Source organism: Nymphalis io, chromosome 15 (assembly GCF_905147045.1).
Source record: "Nymphalis io chromosome 15, ilAglIoxx1.1, whole genome shotgun sequence".
NCBI classification, from domain to species: Eukaryota; Metazoa; Arthropoda; class Insecta; order Lepidoptera; family Nymphalidae; genus Nymphalis; species Nymphalis io.
In genome coordinates this window covers 121,827-139,439 of record NC_065902.1, presented here as the reverse complement: position 1 = coordinate 139,439, position 17,613 = coordinate 121,827, and the positions used below count along the sequence as shown (strand labels likewise).

Sequence of the window (17,613 nt, the reverse complement as noted above, 5' to 3'; positions counted from 1 at the left end):
AAATCCCATTTATCGTGAAAGGACTATATACTATCATATTACGACCCGCGGGAGCGGAAATATTAAATCTTTCCTCGCAGATTGTTCGCTGACAATAATATAGGGTATCGACACAGAGCGCCTGATCTGTTGATGTGTTTGTCGTTCGGGAATAGTCAAGCATAATCATGCTAAAATATATAGATAAAAATAGTATTGACTGTCTCGTTGGTCTGCTGGCTAGCTCATAAAGCTGCAGGTCCCACGGTCCAGGGTTCAAATTAAGGAGCTGATGATCAATATCATCTTAATAGATATATTTTCGAGCAATACAAATGGCTCTGAAACTCATAGTGACTATTATATTTTAGATTAAACAGACGTACATTCACAACACTATAATTTTTTTTAATACAAACAGTGACAAACGTCGTATGAACACGAGCAGTGAAGACAAACTCATAACAACAAGTTTCCAACTCCGCAGCCCTTCTGGGGCAAGGTCTTCGTTTCTGTAATAAAATTGTCCGTAACTCATACATACACATACCATTTATCAATTAAAAAATCGAAATCTTATCATAAAGCGATCTTATCATAAATCGAAATCTTCGAATAAAGCATAATTATGATATTCAATTTTGAATTTGTAATTTTTGTGTTAATCCGTTTTAATATGTTTTATACATACAATAAGTTCAGATGCCGTAAACCCACTTTTCAAACCAACGAACTCTCACACACTAAAATGACATGTGACAGGTAAACTTTTCTCACTTCGTTCATGCAGAGAGTCGAGCGTGAGGTGGGAGTCTCGTCTCTCGCTCGGTTGCGGCTCGCGGCTCGCGGCTCGAGGCTCGCGGCTCGCGGCTCGCGGCTCGTGGCTTGCGGCTCCGTCACATTTTCACAAATATAAATTTCTGTTAGTGAAGAAGTTTGTTTCGGTCGTTAATCTCACGTTTGCTTAACTTTAATTATTTTACGTTGTACAAGTATTCGTATCTGGAAGTTCGTTCGCCGTAACTTTGAATATTGCTATTATTTATCATTTATTAAAGTATATATGTGTTAAAATTATTGCTCATATGTATACACTCATGAACGCACACATTACTCAAATAAAAACAATAATAAAAAAAAATTATTGCGATGTATGCTTATAACTTAAACAATAAGACAATATATGTAATAAAAGAGAATCAATAATGAACAGCGGCGTGGTTTCGACAATTTCGTTTTTAAAAGCTAGTTATACTTTTGTATAGATATTAATTTCAAAAAAGCATATTTTCGATTTCATTAGTAAATATAAACAGTCTGTGGCCATGCTAGTCAGCACCGCAGTCGTCGAAGCGTGTCAAGCGCTGTAAGCGAAACTAATATTATTATGAATCTGTATGATCCATCCCGTAGTAATATATAAATATTTCTCTTGATAATCAATATCCTACTTTTTTGATTCCGACAACAAGCTATATAATAAGAGTTTCATTAAAATTCTTCAAATTTTTAACCCGTAATGAGAACAAGGACAGACGTACATACTTCATCTTTTCAAAAAATGTGACTGAGTTTTAATAACGTTCATCGTGATGCGTTATCTGATCAGGCGGAGCAGCTTTATACGCGCTTAATCTAGATTACATTTAAAATAAATTATGAAATAATAATTTTTAAATGTAATAAAACGAGTTCCACAAATCTTTCAAATAAATAATAAAAACCTCCCTAATTTTTCTCTCGGCCTTAGAGCACTACAAGCTTCTCTCTCAACGAGTCCAATTCGTTATTGCGCACCAAATATAATAGAGATATGAGTTTTATATTTTTTCTTATTCAACAAACGAATTTTTATAATGAATATTAAAACTATTGCAAATAATATTGATTTTAAATATAAAACTATTATTGATCATAAAAATGCTTTTAAATTAATTATAAACAGCTGTATTATTATACGTTTATAAACAATTCGACCTAGAGAGATCGTAACAATCAGCCGTCTAATGGTTAATATTTTACACAATTTCATGAGTAAAATATCGTGAAAAGAAGAACCTGACACGAGTGGATTTTAATCTTAATGTAAAATAGATATTAATCTATGCAAGTCTTCTCATTCACAATGAATATATAACATAGAACTCATCGTTGGTTGTAGTTTAAGAAGTAGTTTATATTATTCACGGGGTACGGGGCCACTCACCAGAATGTTTCTCGTTGTTTTCCTAAAAAAAATGAGTACTAACTAACATTTTAATTAATGCCATACCATTTTAAAAATACCATAAAATTTTATAATACCATTTATACTCATGTCACTAAACTGACCAACGGGTTACTGTGAGGGCGGCGATATTATAGGTCTAATGTGTGTCCGCAAACACACGCACTTACTATTCCCTCACCCTCATAATCCTATCGGATGGTAATCCGGTAAGGCCGCAGAGAGTTTACGTGCTTTCCAGGCACGAAAAGCGCGGGAGGAGTGTTAACGCCGCTAAATTCTTGACCGTAAAATGCAATAATTTTTTATTTATCCAGCCCAGGCCCGTTTGAACCCACGACACTTATTTAGCACCAGCCCAGTGGGAAAGTCAACTAGGAACTAGTCAATTAGGAAATAAACACATAATACATATGATGAAATTGCTTTTATTATTATACCAACATTTTTAACATAAGCGCAAATAAAAAAAAACATTTATCATCGCCTTCTTACTTATTCGTTATATATAAGACATTTAGGTACGCGAAGACAACGCGAGATAGTAATAGGATAATTTTAAAGTATATATATACTTTAAATATTTAGTCCAATTCAAACTGTATTTAATAATATCTCAATATCTTCTCTCAACAATGCTGTCCAAACTGCTGTCCAACTCAAACGTTGTTCATATTTAATTTCCCCAGGGTCAGAACACTACATGCTCATTACGAAAAAGTAATTAAATAATTGTACGTGCAAGCTTCTTACTTTTAGCACTTACTCTAAGAAATATAACGGATGTAGAAGTTGAGTGTATCGCAGCGTAGGAGCATGACGTTTTCATATAACAATATAATAATATACAAAAAAAAAAAGTATATATATATATATATACTTTTTTTTTTTTTTTTCTAAAACCTATTATAATTATATATTTTTATTATATTATTGCCGCGTGCTCACTATCGTAAAAGCCAACAGAGGGAAGTAATGTTCAGGACATTCATTACTATCTGTCTGTGTTTGTGATCGCTAACTTTCAAGTTATCCATTTTATCGCTCGACTTACAAATAAAGAAAACTCACAAGCAAATACAATCTTGTATAAGGTACTGCTCTGTGGTATCTTGGTGTGGATCTTATTTTCTCATTGCTTCCTACGTCATCGCCAAGCGAACTAAATAGTTGAATGGACAAGTATTACCATAACAAATACAAGGTTGTTCTTAAACCATGGAGGAATACATTGTGCTCGTAAATCAGAAGCAATGCGTCAGCTTCTCGCACTGTAACAATTCAGTTACAGATATTATACTGGAACGCGTGTCACGCGTGACTTGAAATAATTTGTAAATATTAAATTTGTTTTCGGTACATACTTTGTTTAATATTAATCTAACATTTAATTTAAAACAGAAAAACTGACCGACAAATGAGCCACTAGATCGTGAAAGGTAATCTGACCCTCTGAATAAATACAAACACAAATTAAAAATACTTATTGTACAAATCGTGACTGCGTGGAATGGTGGCAAGTATCTTAGCAGCATTTCCCCTTTGAATATCCCGATCCTCTGGGCGAAAAACGAACCAGCGCTCCAGTAACCAGTAGAGGCAATAAAACGGAGTACAATATTTTAGCCACATAATTAAATTTAATTGTATTCGTATATTATTTGTAAGTTCACGTAATTGTCACAATAAATCACATACACAAATTAAATTATATTATTATGAAAATCAACGAATACTAACTCTTTTTTTAAATTTCTTAACTAAAGGCAAAAAACTATAATCCTGACACCACAACAGATAATTGGAGTGATCAATATAATGTTAATTACATTATGTATAGTTTAGTTTAGGAAAATAATATATCATAATACTGAAAAATAACAGCTGTTTTTAAATACAGCGAAGGACGTCGCCTACCCAACGATTATCGTTAGTGAGTTTGTTATGCGACCTCGACGCGTCATAACTCACTTCTTATGAGTTTCGTTTATTTTCATGTTTACTTGGCATTTGGTTTAGCTCGATGCTCACAATGCAATTAATTATTATTATGTATAGGGGCACAATGTTTTATGTATTTTAAGTCACAGCGAGTTTCAGAAAAACATACATACTGGATGCAAACAATTCTAGCGTGATCGAAATATAAGTATGATTTACATAAATATCGTAAAGTAGTTTTACAGTAGTAACACAGACGTTAGAGGTCGTCCCGTTCCCTGCCTCCGAGTAAAATTGGATTATTTAACATTATTTTGTGTTTTTGTCACAGACAGATTGTGACAGATATATATACAAATAACGAAATGAAATTAGCGCAGCAACATAAGAGTACCAAGTTATTTAGCTTTAATTATTATAATATTCTAGAAAATGTGTTTCCTTAGTAAGAACGTAGTAAAAGATTAGGCGAAGAATAATATTAAGTTATGTGTGGCTTCTAGTAAATAGAACTAAGTGTTAATACTTCAGCAGAACTTTTATGTTTCATGCTTTCAACTTTTTGGAAGTTTTCCATTCATTCCCCTTTGTCGTGTTATTCGTGTGTCATTCCTTTCATTCATTAATTCATTCATTATTTCTGCTAGCAGCTTTTAGTTGTGCTAAAAGTGAACAGATTGTTTTGCCAATATCAATCAGAATAGAGAACCATTGTCTTCAGTTATTGTTTCCCTAACGATGGCGTATTTCTGTGCTCATTGTGGTTTCGACTGCCACAAAGCAGATACATTAGTACAATCGTAAGTGCGTTATTTCGAGAATAATGTTTATTAATTTTGTATTAATTTTAGATTGATAATAGACACACATTCTTTGAAAGTAATTATTAAGTCACTGCAACCATGAGTGTGTTACTACGTATGTTTTTCACCAATGTTCATCATTAGTTGGCACTTTTTCATTTACATGGCGATTTGTGCAAGCTGCATGTAAGAGCAATGGTCAGACTATTCCTTGAGAATGTTATTATTAATAGTTTCTCAGGTCCGGAAATTCACAACGGTCACAGGAAATTGAGGGTCCCCAACGCGACGACTCTTGTACTAAAATGTTACTAGGTGCTTATAGTTAAGTTAAAGGTTCAACAGATACGTTTGATTTTTTTACTTTATAGAGCTTTTATCGAGACAGGAGATTATTCAATTATATTTTTATGTCTTTAAATAACTTAAAGCTCGGGGGGAGCCCATAGATTTCGGTACAGCAAATAGAAAGTTTAATTTTAGGAATTAAATACTTTAATGAAAATGAAAAGGCAGTATCGGTTCACAAATAAAATGAATGAGATATTGCAACAGTTAACACGCTGTACATATAATAATGGAAAACGTAGACCCTATATGTATCCAGTCGTTTTAAAAGATAACAATAACAAGGCCTATGCTTATATCAAACCTATGATGATAGACAATAACAAACCATTAACTTTTATAAAACAGGAATCTCTCGTCACTAGCCGTTAAAATTCGGTCCAACAGTAAGTTTCGTTTTATAAAATTCGCCACGTCCGTCGCGAGCCACGTTGTGGTTGTAATACAATAATACGAAATTCTCTTCGCTAAATTAGATCTCCACGTCTGTTAGTGACGCTATTATGGAGATTACAATGAACACCATCCATTGCCCTGCAGTGCTCTGCTCTGCTCGCGGCCTCTCCTCGGGGGGCGAAGGTAGGGGAAGACCGGGCAAAGTGAATACCTTAAGCTTTGGCGGGCTATACGAAGAGAACCAACACAGATGTATAAAAAAACACGTAACATTAGTACTTTACTTAAAATTATTAATCACATTTAAATTGGTACCGCTATCCGCTTTGCCCAAAACACCGGGTAAAGTGGATAGGCTCATAGGGCAAAGTTAACACAAGGTTAATTAAGGAACAATTACCGAATAATATATAAAAAAAATTGGTAAATAAAGGAACTAATCAGTCATCAGTGCAGTTGTCACACAGAAATATGTCATTTCTCTCATAAGCCGTGCATTTCTCTCATAAGCCGTGCATTTCTCGTGACTCCATTGTTTAAAGGAATTGCATTGGATCCAGTCATTAACCGGTTGTTCGTTAATTTCCATATAAACCTTTCTACAAAAACAGCACGTTCACTTTTCATCATTTTGTTTGTCCTTAGATCCTTTAGCATTAATAATGTTGGTAATTTTAACATTTTTGTTCATTTTAGCAATTTTGGTTGTTTTGGTTCTTTTTTTCGTTTTGGTAGTGTCAACATTTCTTTAATCTTTGTCAATATTTTTTTAATAATTTGATACTTTTTACTTGAGCTTTTTGTTCCTCCTTAACAGCAGTGCTAAATCCAGCTTCGAATGCTAAATCACCAGCTTTTCCATTTTTATCCCAATTTTGTGGATATGTTAGATCGTTTCTTTTTGCATAAATACTTTAAAATCTTTGACTAGCAAGATTTCATTACATAGAGCCATTAAAAAAAGACAGGAAAAACTCAATTAAAAAAAGCTTGTAAAATACAATCAAATCAATCAATCAATCAACAGCCAATCGTTGTCCACTGCTGAACATAGGCCTCTCCCAAGGTGCGCCAAAGCTCCCTGTCCTCCACCTTCCGCATCCAGTTGGTGCCCGCCACCTTCTTAAGGTCGTCGGTCCACCTGGCTGGAGGGCGCCCTACGCTGCGCTTGCCGATTCGCGGTCTCCACTCTAGGACTCGTCTGCTCCAACGGCCATCGGTCCTACGACATACGTGACCAGCCCACTGCTACTTCAGCCTGCTAATTTTGCAAGCTATGTCGGTGACTCCGGTTCTTTTTCGGATAATATCATTTTTGATCTGATCCTTCAAAGATACTCCGAGCATAGCTCGCTCCATAGCACGCTGAGCGACTTTGAATTTGTGGACTAGTCCCGCAGTTAGTGTCCACGTTTCGGCACCGTATGTCATGGCAGGTAAGACGCATTGGTTGAAGACTTTCATCGTCAAACATTGCGGTATAGACGACTTGAGGACTTGACGAAGGTTGCCAAATGCTGCCCATCCCAAGCGAATTCTTCGATCGGCTTCCTTCTCGAAGTTGTTCCTACCGACTTGTATTATCTGTCCTAGGTAGGTATATTCACTAACAACTTCGAGAGGTTTCCCCTCGACGTATATCGGTCCCGGCACGACATGCCTATTGAACATGACCTTGGTATTGAACATGACCTTGGTTCGGGGTCCTGGTCTCCTCGGTAAGTCGTATATACGTGTCAAAACGTATATACGACATGAGATGATTTCACTTTGACCAAGACCAAGTCATGTAAAATACGTACCGGGCCAAATGAACACCTGGTGGGCAAACTGATTACGGCGGCCACATTGCCCGTGTCCACTTTGCCCAGCGGGTACTTGTTAAATTAAACCCAACCTAAAATCAAATATAAAAAAAAATTCTCAATAAAATTATTAGCAATATTTTAGCAAGAAAACATGCATTTTGAAGATAGAATCAAGCCAATACAGTAGTACTATATAAACATGAGTAATTACAGAATAACGTACCTTGAAAAGTCGTAAGCAATGTTCACTTTTTAATTTTTATTACTTTTTTCGCAAAAGACTCACGAGTCGGGCTAGCTTTATTTGTTTACAACTGAATGGCGCGGGGAACACCTCCTGACGCGACGGGAGCGCTCTTGGGCGCATTATTTTGAAATAATGGAGGGTATCCGCTTTACCTGGACTGTCCACTATGCCCGGCCTTCCCCTAATCTCACTGATGTCCACACTCCACACGAGACACGCCTCCAATGTATGCTGAGCGGTGTCACGGTCCGCGCCACTGTGGTGGTACGTCGCTGTCGTTTCGCGACCGATAAGCTAGCGACTAGATCAATGTAGCAGCAGTATTCAAAATGACTTCTACTTTATATTATTAATAGTATGGCAACTCAGTGCGCCATCTAGAAATGTCGTGGTAAAGTTAAAGTCAAAAATCTTTATTCAATATAGAAGCGTTAGACTTACTTATTGATTATCATAAATCTTCTCTCCGTAATTTATTAATTTTTTAAAACTTTCCTAGTACAAAACAAATAATTACCAAATATAAGTTTAAATCCTCATTATTCACTAACCGGTAGAAATAGAGAGTTTAAATAAACGTGAACTTAAAACGTGACCTATCGTCGTCCAGGTACGTCAATTCTCAACTGCCACGGAAATAATTAGACAGGCAGACAGTTAGCTTAAAATGTTTTCTAATTTTATAATTCTGTCATAACAGTTTTATGTGAAGCTAACCTTTAATTAAAAATCCTTCTTTTCAAGATCTCATTATCGTTGATAAAGAAGTCAGCGCTTTTAAAACAATGTGATGGCTCTGACTTAGCGTTTGGCTCGATATCATCCGTGTTTTATTTTATTTCTCATTTAACGAACGGTAAACGTGGTCGACGCGCGCGGCTGTGTCAAAACCTCTTAAACATTTTGTTGGACGACCTTTCCTACAACTTTGTTTAATTATAGTCATTTCTTAAAAAACGTTAACATAATTGGTTATTACTATTTTAAAAACTGAAAATAATGAGTATCTTAAAGTCAATTAAATTAAGTATGATGATAAGGCGCTTTATTGTAAAACTTTCTATTATGTTCAGCTTTATATGTCAGCGCCTAGTTGCTTGCTTCGACTTTGTAATGACTTATTAAAACTTATATTTAGTTTAATGAACAACGACTTTTCAACTATATTTTCACCAGTAGGAAGACTGCCCAGTCGTCAGGGCAGATACAACCCATTCACCAATTATACCACCTCTAAATAATTATACTCTATATTGCTGTAGCAAGCGTTATTACGGGTATTGAGAGTAGCCAACTGTACAGGAAATATTATAGTTCACTAGTTCAAAAAACGAAGAGTGGGACAAAGGGCTCTTTACAACGGTAATGTAGATAGTAGTTAGGAAGCTGGTAGCAGCTTCCTAACTCCCAGGTGCTATTGAGAATTTCCCAAACAGAAAAACCCAATAACTGTTTATAGTTTTCAACCCAGGACCTCGGGAGTAGCAGCATTATAAGATAGCTAGATAGACCAACATGCCTTCTGATTAGCTTTACAACTGAGCTTGAAATTAATATACTTGTTTCGCTAGTAAAGAGGTTATCAGTTGTTTACAACTCTAAGCGGAAGTCCAAGCTTAGCATGTTCCGGAGCTATTTGTGTATTGAACGCAGCAAGTACAGGCTTAGTATACACTAAGGTGTTTATAAATCTGTATAATTATAATGCAACGAGTCAGATATTCGCTTTCTGTATTTATTTTCGTAAATACAAAAATCTTTCATGCTGCCATTCAAGCCCCGTTTTTATTTATTTTCATATAATGTATAGTAAAATAACGTGGCTGCAACAGGTATTGCAATAAGATATAATTAATCTTTTCGTTTATTTTTAAGGTGTTCTGTGATTTTAGATTAATGGTATCCTTCCTGAATATCCAGAGCAAAATGTGACAATAACTTAGGGTCCAATTAAAATTATACTCTTATCAGTAATCCTTAAATTTCGATTGTGATATTTTCTGAAATAAAAACATGCAGGCACGTATAAACAAAAAGTCTATCAAACGGAGAAAAGAACAAAGGCACTGACTGACAACACGTCTGTCAAAATCTGTTATTTAGGAAAAAAAACAGCGTGTCCCTAACGAACTGAGATCTTCCTTTTGATGTGAATCATCTATTAGCACGCCTCGTGGGTGAGACTGGCTCGCAAGCCGGGACGGCAAATGGCATGACGCTCTGTTATGCTGTCAGGCCCCATCACTGCTGCCCCTCTCTACTCCCTCGCGTCTGCCTGCCGCGTTCTATGTACTTGCTATATATAACTAATAGTAAGAGAAATATTTTTATTCGAAATTTCGTTTTTATTTATCGAGGTCCATATTTATGTATTGGTTTCTTTAAATATTTTTTTTTTTTGAAAATCCTTCAATTTCAATATGTCATATCTGATGGCCACCTATTTAGTTTACAGAATTCAAAGAGTAATTCAATTCAAATAATTTATATAATACAGTATTTGTAGAGTACACATACAAATATACACTATGTACACATTTTTATATAATGTTTTTCACAAACAACTTATTTCCTCGGTATAAGCGAGTTCTCCCGCCTATCCCGACTCTCAAAATGTCCCGCGCGAGCCGAGTGACGTTCACATTTTCGATTGAAAATGGATTCTAGTTTTCAAGCAGCGGAAAATTCATTTGCACTTATTATAACGTCGATCAGTCGCTTGCGATAAATTCAATTCGCTTGATTGCGATCACTTAAAAACGACTCTAGGTACAATTTAATTCCATTTAATTGACATTTTATACAATAATTTTTTTTATAAATACAACTGCCTCTTTGGTCTAGTGATATACTGCTACGGTCGGAGGAGGTCGGCAGTGTTAAACTGCAGGGTATCGAGTGAGGCCTTTGGTCTAGCGCCTAATTTTATTCCGTACTTTTCGGATGGTCGTCCCGTGTGGTGAATGAAAACGTAGGATAACGTAAAAAATATTAATAAATCGTAGATAATAAGAAAAAACTGCCTCGTTGGTCTAGTGGCTATATGAAATGCCGCAGACTCGGAGGTCCTGGGTTTAATTCCAAGGTCGGGCCAGTAAAAAGTTAATACAAGTGTCGCAGATGGATAATAATTCGGAGAGCAGAGATTATGTAACGAGATGTTTGCGAGGAGTTGACGGTTATCACGTAAGGCTGAGCTCATTTCTTGTAAAATGTATCAGTTATGTGATTTAAGTAATAAATAAACAACCTTCGTTCTTTAAGCAAATGGCATTTCTGGTTTTCCGAGATTTATAATCTTAAAAATAAAGTCATTGTCTTTATTTCAATTACGTAAAAGCCACGACACCGCGCTGGAGATAACGTCACGAGCAGCTGGAAGTCAGGTCTCGTTTGTGAGTTCATTGTCGGGGAAATGTCATTTAAAATATCCATTCTCAAAACAAATTTAAATGAAATTCTTGAAAAAATACTCTTTTTAACAAAAATATTTTAACGTTTGTAATATATCAAGTCGAATAAGAGCTTATTTTTGTTGGTCAACTAAATAAATAAATAATTTGAAACGTCTGAGCAGCTATTTGATCAAAATGAATAGCAACAGAAAGCGATACAATAAAAGTTTGACAAGTTTTAAACTTTTGTTTATAATTTTTAATTATTAATGTGTTTTCTATTTGTTATAAATATTTTGATTTTTAAAATTATTATATTTTGTTAACTCGAAATGTTGATATATTTTGCAACAACTATAATTTAGGAGACACTTGATTTGTATAACGTCATTTTTAAAGACTCAATTGTATTGATTAGTGTACTTCTTGTTGGTGTTGATATAATAAATAAATAAAAAATAGTAGTGTCCACACGGCGCGGCGCTAGCGCGAGTTTGATTGATGCGTGTGGTTTATGACGGTCGCACGAAATATTAACGTGAAAATAAACAAAGCAGACACGTGCCATTATAAATTCTTCACTTTTCCCCAATTTTTTACAGGTGTTGAATATTTTTTACGAATGAAATAAAACAAATTAATAGTAATGTTTATATAAGAAGCTATTTTTTATATATTACTTAGTGCAGAAAATAATCGTTGAAGTAAATAAGACCGATCATTTTATACGATCTTATATGGTATAAAAGTTTGTCAAGCTTTCCATAAAAATGCATTTAATAATTATATACGTTTTTTATTGTTATTAATTGATACTCTTATTACCAAAAAAATGTCTTTCTCGATAAGCTTTGTTGTTATATATCAAAATGAACTGTACTTTATGTATGTATGAGTATATGTTAACATATTTGCTTTCAATACCATTTGTTACTTTTAATATAACTAGCGAAGCCTGGCAGACGTTGTCTGACTGTATATACTCGTATATAGTAATCCCAGGGACCAGTTGAACGCTGTACAAATTGATGTACTTTAACGCTAGATAGCAGCGAGTTACAACAAAGTATGAAATTCCGCATGAAAAGTACGGTATGTATGGCACTTATATTTGCTAGCTTTGTTCCGGTCATCGGACAAACGGTGTCGAAGTCTAATAATATCAGATATCAATATCATATAAATAAATATAGATTAACAAAATGTCACTCCGATAAAGTGTTGTATTATATTTTTTCCTGAAATTAACTTACGTACAGTCAATTGCATTCGAAGCTGATTACAATCCAACAATATATAACAATAGTATTTGGTGTTGTTGTCTGAACGGGAGGCACAACATTAAACAGAGCGCACTCAAAGTCAAAGTATTTATTCTTCTATTATTTGACAAAGTATTTATTCGACATTTATATATTCGATAAAACAAGAGCTTGTATATAAAATTATTATATTACATATGTATTATTTTACTCATAAATCAAAATAGTTAAAATTAATATATATAAATACCAAAAAATAGTAATTAAAATAAAATTAGTTCAATTAAAAATTAAAGTAATAACTATAGAGATAAGAATTTAATGAGTGCATGCGTGAGTTCTTGCATATGTGTTTGTATGCTATGTTGGTGTGTGCAAGTGTGTAATAATAATATAAAACCACTACGCCTTCGAATAATGAATAAATAATCCGCGTGCTGTTTAAATGTTTTCTCTAAAACAAAGCAGAAAAAATACATTATATTATTATTGAAAGCAATACATTAGCAATAATCAAACAGCAGAAAGATTGTAACCATCTTACTTTTTACATACATTTATTTTAATGATAAACGACTTATAATAAGAAATGAAAGTAATTGTTTAGAAACAGTCCTATATCACAATGTTAAAACGATATACGAATTAATAATACGAGAACACAGGCTGCTCCTCGCAATTTCGTTATCGTAAAAAAAATTAAATTTTTATAATAAGATATGTCATGAAGCGAATTAAGTTTTAGTTGTGATCTGGTATTTCTTAGAGCTTAAGCTATATAAGCAGTTCGTTATAAGACACATTATTTATTTATTAAATTATTTATTGTACGCCCATCGGAACGGGTTAAAATGCATGAAAGAAAGATTACATCGATCGACGTGTGCAATATGTGCAGCTAAAAAGTCGGCCTTATTGATTACAAGCGATTTTTTCCAGACAACCTGTAACCTTTGTGTTATGACATTAAAGAAATGAGGAGTAATTGGTGTATTTATTTATACCTACACACACACGTACATATTGTATGTCTATAACACGAAGCCTACCTAGTTGTGTTAGTTCCAATGATGTCCAAATGTGATGTTTCGCTTTCATAGATCTGTCGGAGCCAGTTCTGGCGCGCGGCCAGCCGTCTCTCTCCGTCCTGCTGATTGTTGGATCAACAACGGTAAATAGTCACTCTCCGTTGAAGAATTCAACTATAGGCGATAAACACGCGTGTTATATTTCATCGCCGTTACATCTGGATATAAAGTTAATATAAATTACAAACATAGCAGCTCAAGATGTCTTGTTTTATTTGCGATTTTATGTTTTTTTTAATTAGAATTCGTGGGCGGCTCGTCAGGGTCTGCTCGCTCGCTTGCTGTAAATGCAAGTATTTCCAGATCAACAGGCGCTAATATCGTAAATGATTCCTAAAGAAAAATCTTAACAGATCTTGATAAGTTATAAGGGAAACCATCTCGCCGTGCGGCAGCACTTGTGTGTTTCTATGGCAAAAGGTCAATACCTAGTGTGACTTCCTGCGCGTCAGAAACATGACATAGCAATGCGACCGCTGCGTCGACAAATCACGTCTCATATCACCAACGTCGCACACACGCTGATAAGTCAAGATGTCAGATAACGTAAGTCTCAACCGAGGATTGCGAGTCAACTCGGGCAACCGCCACTGAGTCTCCGTATGCTTCATTGTTTAGTGCTCAGCTGTGTAGGATAACACGGTGTTGTTATATGTATCAGATGAAACCTTGAGCGGCGTCGTAGAACCAACTCCAAAACTGACACCTAGGAGAGGAGGCCTCGACCCGGTAATGAGACCTTTCAAGGATGCCACTATTGTATGTATTTAACACATGAGCGCAATATTTGTAGTAGTAGGTACACGCGGTCTGGGTGTTTATACATGTGGCCACCGATTTTTAATATCATTTTCGCTTTGTAGGAGTTTATTAAACATCTGGTGGTAGGGCTTACTGGTGGTAGGGCTTTACTGGTGGTAGGGCTTTGTGCAAGCTCGTCTGGGTAGGTACCACCCACTCATCAGATATTCTACCGCAAAACAGTAATACTTGATATTGTTGTGTTCCGGTTTGAAGGGTGAGTGAGCCAGTGTAATTACAGGAACAAGGGACATAAAATCTTAGTTCCCAAGGTTGGTGGCGCATTGGCTATAAGCGATGGTTGACATTTCTTACAATGCCAATGTCTAAGGGCGTTTGGTGACCACTTACCATCAGGTGGCCCATATGCTCGTCCACCTTCCTATTCTATAAAAAAAAAAAATCTTATAATACTAAAAAATCTGTGTCTGACCACGCGATGATACCATCAACAGTAGCCCGCTTAATTAATCTGTCGGTGGCTCGGTGCTGAGTAGCGACTAACGTGCAGCGCCCAGTGGTAGCGAGTAGCGAGTAGCGAGTTAACGACAGTGTACGCGTTGTCGGCGAGAGGAGTGCGCGCCTCGACGGGAGTGTAACGGTGATATTTTAAAGTTTTGTTATTGCACATTGTACTGGAATTTGGAATTAAATAAGGTTCGTAAAGTTTATTATTTCACGATATTTATTACCGTAGTGTGTTCAATTAGAACAGTTCACATAGTAGTGAGGATTACTACACAGTAAAACATTACTTTAAGATTAATAAAAATATACATGTTTATTACAACGACAAATAAATTAAACATCACATTATCAATTCATAAATTATGAATTTAAAATAAAAAACAAATAATCTACAGAATAAAATATTTTTTAATTACACCAATAAACAACGAGTAAACGAGTAAAAACAGTCGCACTCGAGTTCTCTGACAGCACCATTACCACTTAGAGCGGAGGCCGCGCTCGCGGAATTAAAGAATAACAATTATCAAAACGTTATTAGCCCAAAAAAATGCATCGATACAGTTTTGTGTGTTATATTATAGCCTACTTAAATAAAGTATATTGTGATTTGATTTGATTCCCGTCAGTTGAACCCTCTTTTATGTAGGGAATATTATTATTCTGTATAAGACTCGGTATATCTTGGAGTATTTCGGTATATCTTTTAATCGTTGATTCAATTCATACAGGTTATATTAATTTATAGCTATAATTAAAAAAATAATTCAAGGCGTTTGATTATTACATCAATTGTCAGCAAGGTACTATTGAGTTTCTTGCCGGTTCCTCTCGGTAGAATCTACATTCCAATTCGGTGGAAACTTTAATTTGTCTTGCGACGTTTTAATTTTTATTATTTTGACATTCATGAAATTGAAGAGCTTTAGCTATCATCAAAATTGAAAATATGATCTTAGAGTACCTTTACATCACATGACGAAGGTCTCATCTACATTTCAAGTCTCCAGGTCCTTTAGCTTAGTCTGTCCGTTGATAGTCAGTCAATCAAGAAATTGTCTTTTATATACAATACCAGCTATCCGTCCCGGCTTAGGGCGACCCGAATAAGGGCTACATAAATAGTTGGTAATATTCATAATATAATACATGTAACTCTATTCATTATCAATTTTTGACTGTTCCATAATTTTTATTTCATTTTTGGTACAATATTTCGTCGAGAAACATCATCACGCTGCGATCATTCAAATATTTTAAAGTCGATATTCGAATTTAAAATTGTTACTTTAATAATAATCATTTATAATAATAAATAAATAACCATTTCTTTGCTTGAAATGTAGTTTTACAGATGTTATGATTTCTTTATAAGTATCTAATACATTTCGCCCGCGATAGACACGCAAATATATTTATTAACAAAAAATTAATATTAAATACAGATCACAACAATAGTACATAAAAATAATTATAATATATGATAGGTATATAAAATAAATTTTGATTTAAAATTAACAATAATTAATTAAATGAAATAAATTAAATGGTTTACTTATGTTTAACTAGCCTACATTTGGAATATCATTCCAAATCATTTAGAACTGTTTTTAACATAAAACGTTCAAACAAAGGCAACTTTAAAAGATCTTAGTCACTGCAAGTAATGGATTATGTCCCTCGCGCCCCTGCAGCTGCACAAACTGGCAACAATACATAAATCAATAAGTAAACGTAATTAGGATCACCCGAGTTGAATGAAAACAAAGTAAAAAAATAAATAATGATTACCGTGACAGTCGGCTCTGCGGGCTTGTAAGATGTTTTTGTTGCAATTACGAATTTTAAGCGAAAAATAAGCTCGTTCTTTGAACATCAGCGCTGGAACACAACTCGTCATGTGGAAACTACAGAGCGGATTTTGATGAATCTCGGAATGCAGACAGCCCTCACACTAATGACAGCCTCGCGAAACAAATAAAAGATATTCTGGTAGAAACAACCAACGCCCAGATAGTTTCGGTACACCAGTTCGGAGTGAGATTGACCCAGAGCACTAAAATGAATAAATGGATATCAAGCGTGATATTGGCGGAGCTAGCGAAAGCAATATCGTAGTGTTGTATGCTAAACAGTCACTCAGACGTAGTGCGGTGACGACTGGGGCTTGGCATGGCGCATATCGTCTGCAGCCACGATTAGCATTCATACAAACTTTAAACAAAAAATAATACCCGAGGCCTTAATTTTATACTTCTATTTTTAAATCAATAAATATACTTAAGTCAAAATTACGGTGCACATGCATTTGACAATAATAAACAAAATATGTTTACAATAATACGGTTTTTTTTTATACATTACTTCCTCGTATAACTGTGGTAAAATTGTAAAGGCACATTTGTGTACAAAATATTATTCAATTTGCTAGTTCATAGATGATAGCATATTTCTGTCCGGGTATTTTATTTTCTGAATGGACGGCAGTTTTTCTAAGTCTACCAGTGTGAAGGTGCTTAGAGCACCTCACCACACTATCATACTAATATTATAAATCGTAAGTTTTATTAGTTTGTTTATTCCAGATTCACGTAAACCAGTTATAACTGATCTGATTGATATGAAAGTTTCTTATTTTGGTGTATATTTTCAAGGCGCACATAATATAAATAAGTAATTATAGTATATAGCATATATTTTGAGATACAGCTCAATGTACTGACGAATTTGAAAAAAAATTTGTTGATCAAAATTCAGTTTCGATGCGAACTCTGTTAAAACTAACAGATGTACAAAAACGTTTTGTCAGTTTTGTACATCTCAACACTGTGAAAAGCTACATACTTGTCT

General features: G+C 34.8%; 1 protein-coding gene across 2 annotated transcripts in view; it reads left to right on the top strand.

The window, feature by feature from the left end:
* Positions 1-17,613, top strand: part of LOC126773709 (calcitonin gene-related peptide type 1 receptor) — a 134,033-nt gene that overhangs the window by 26,594 nt on the left and 89,826 nt on the right. The window contains exon 1 of one of the 2 annotated variants that reach the window (XM_050494795.1): positions 14,868-14,952. The exons of the other annotated variant lie outside the window; for it this stretch is intronic. The gene's annotated coding sequence lies outside the window, so the exon portion shown is untranslated. Of the gene's footprint in view, positions 1-14,867; positions 14,953-17,613 lie in introns of those variants that run through there. 2 annotated transcript variants of the gene reach the window in all.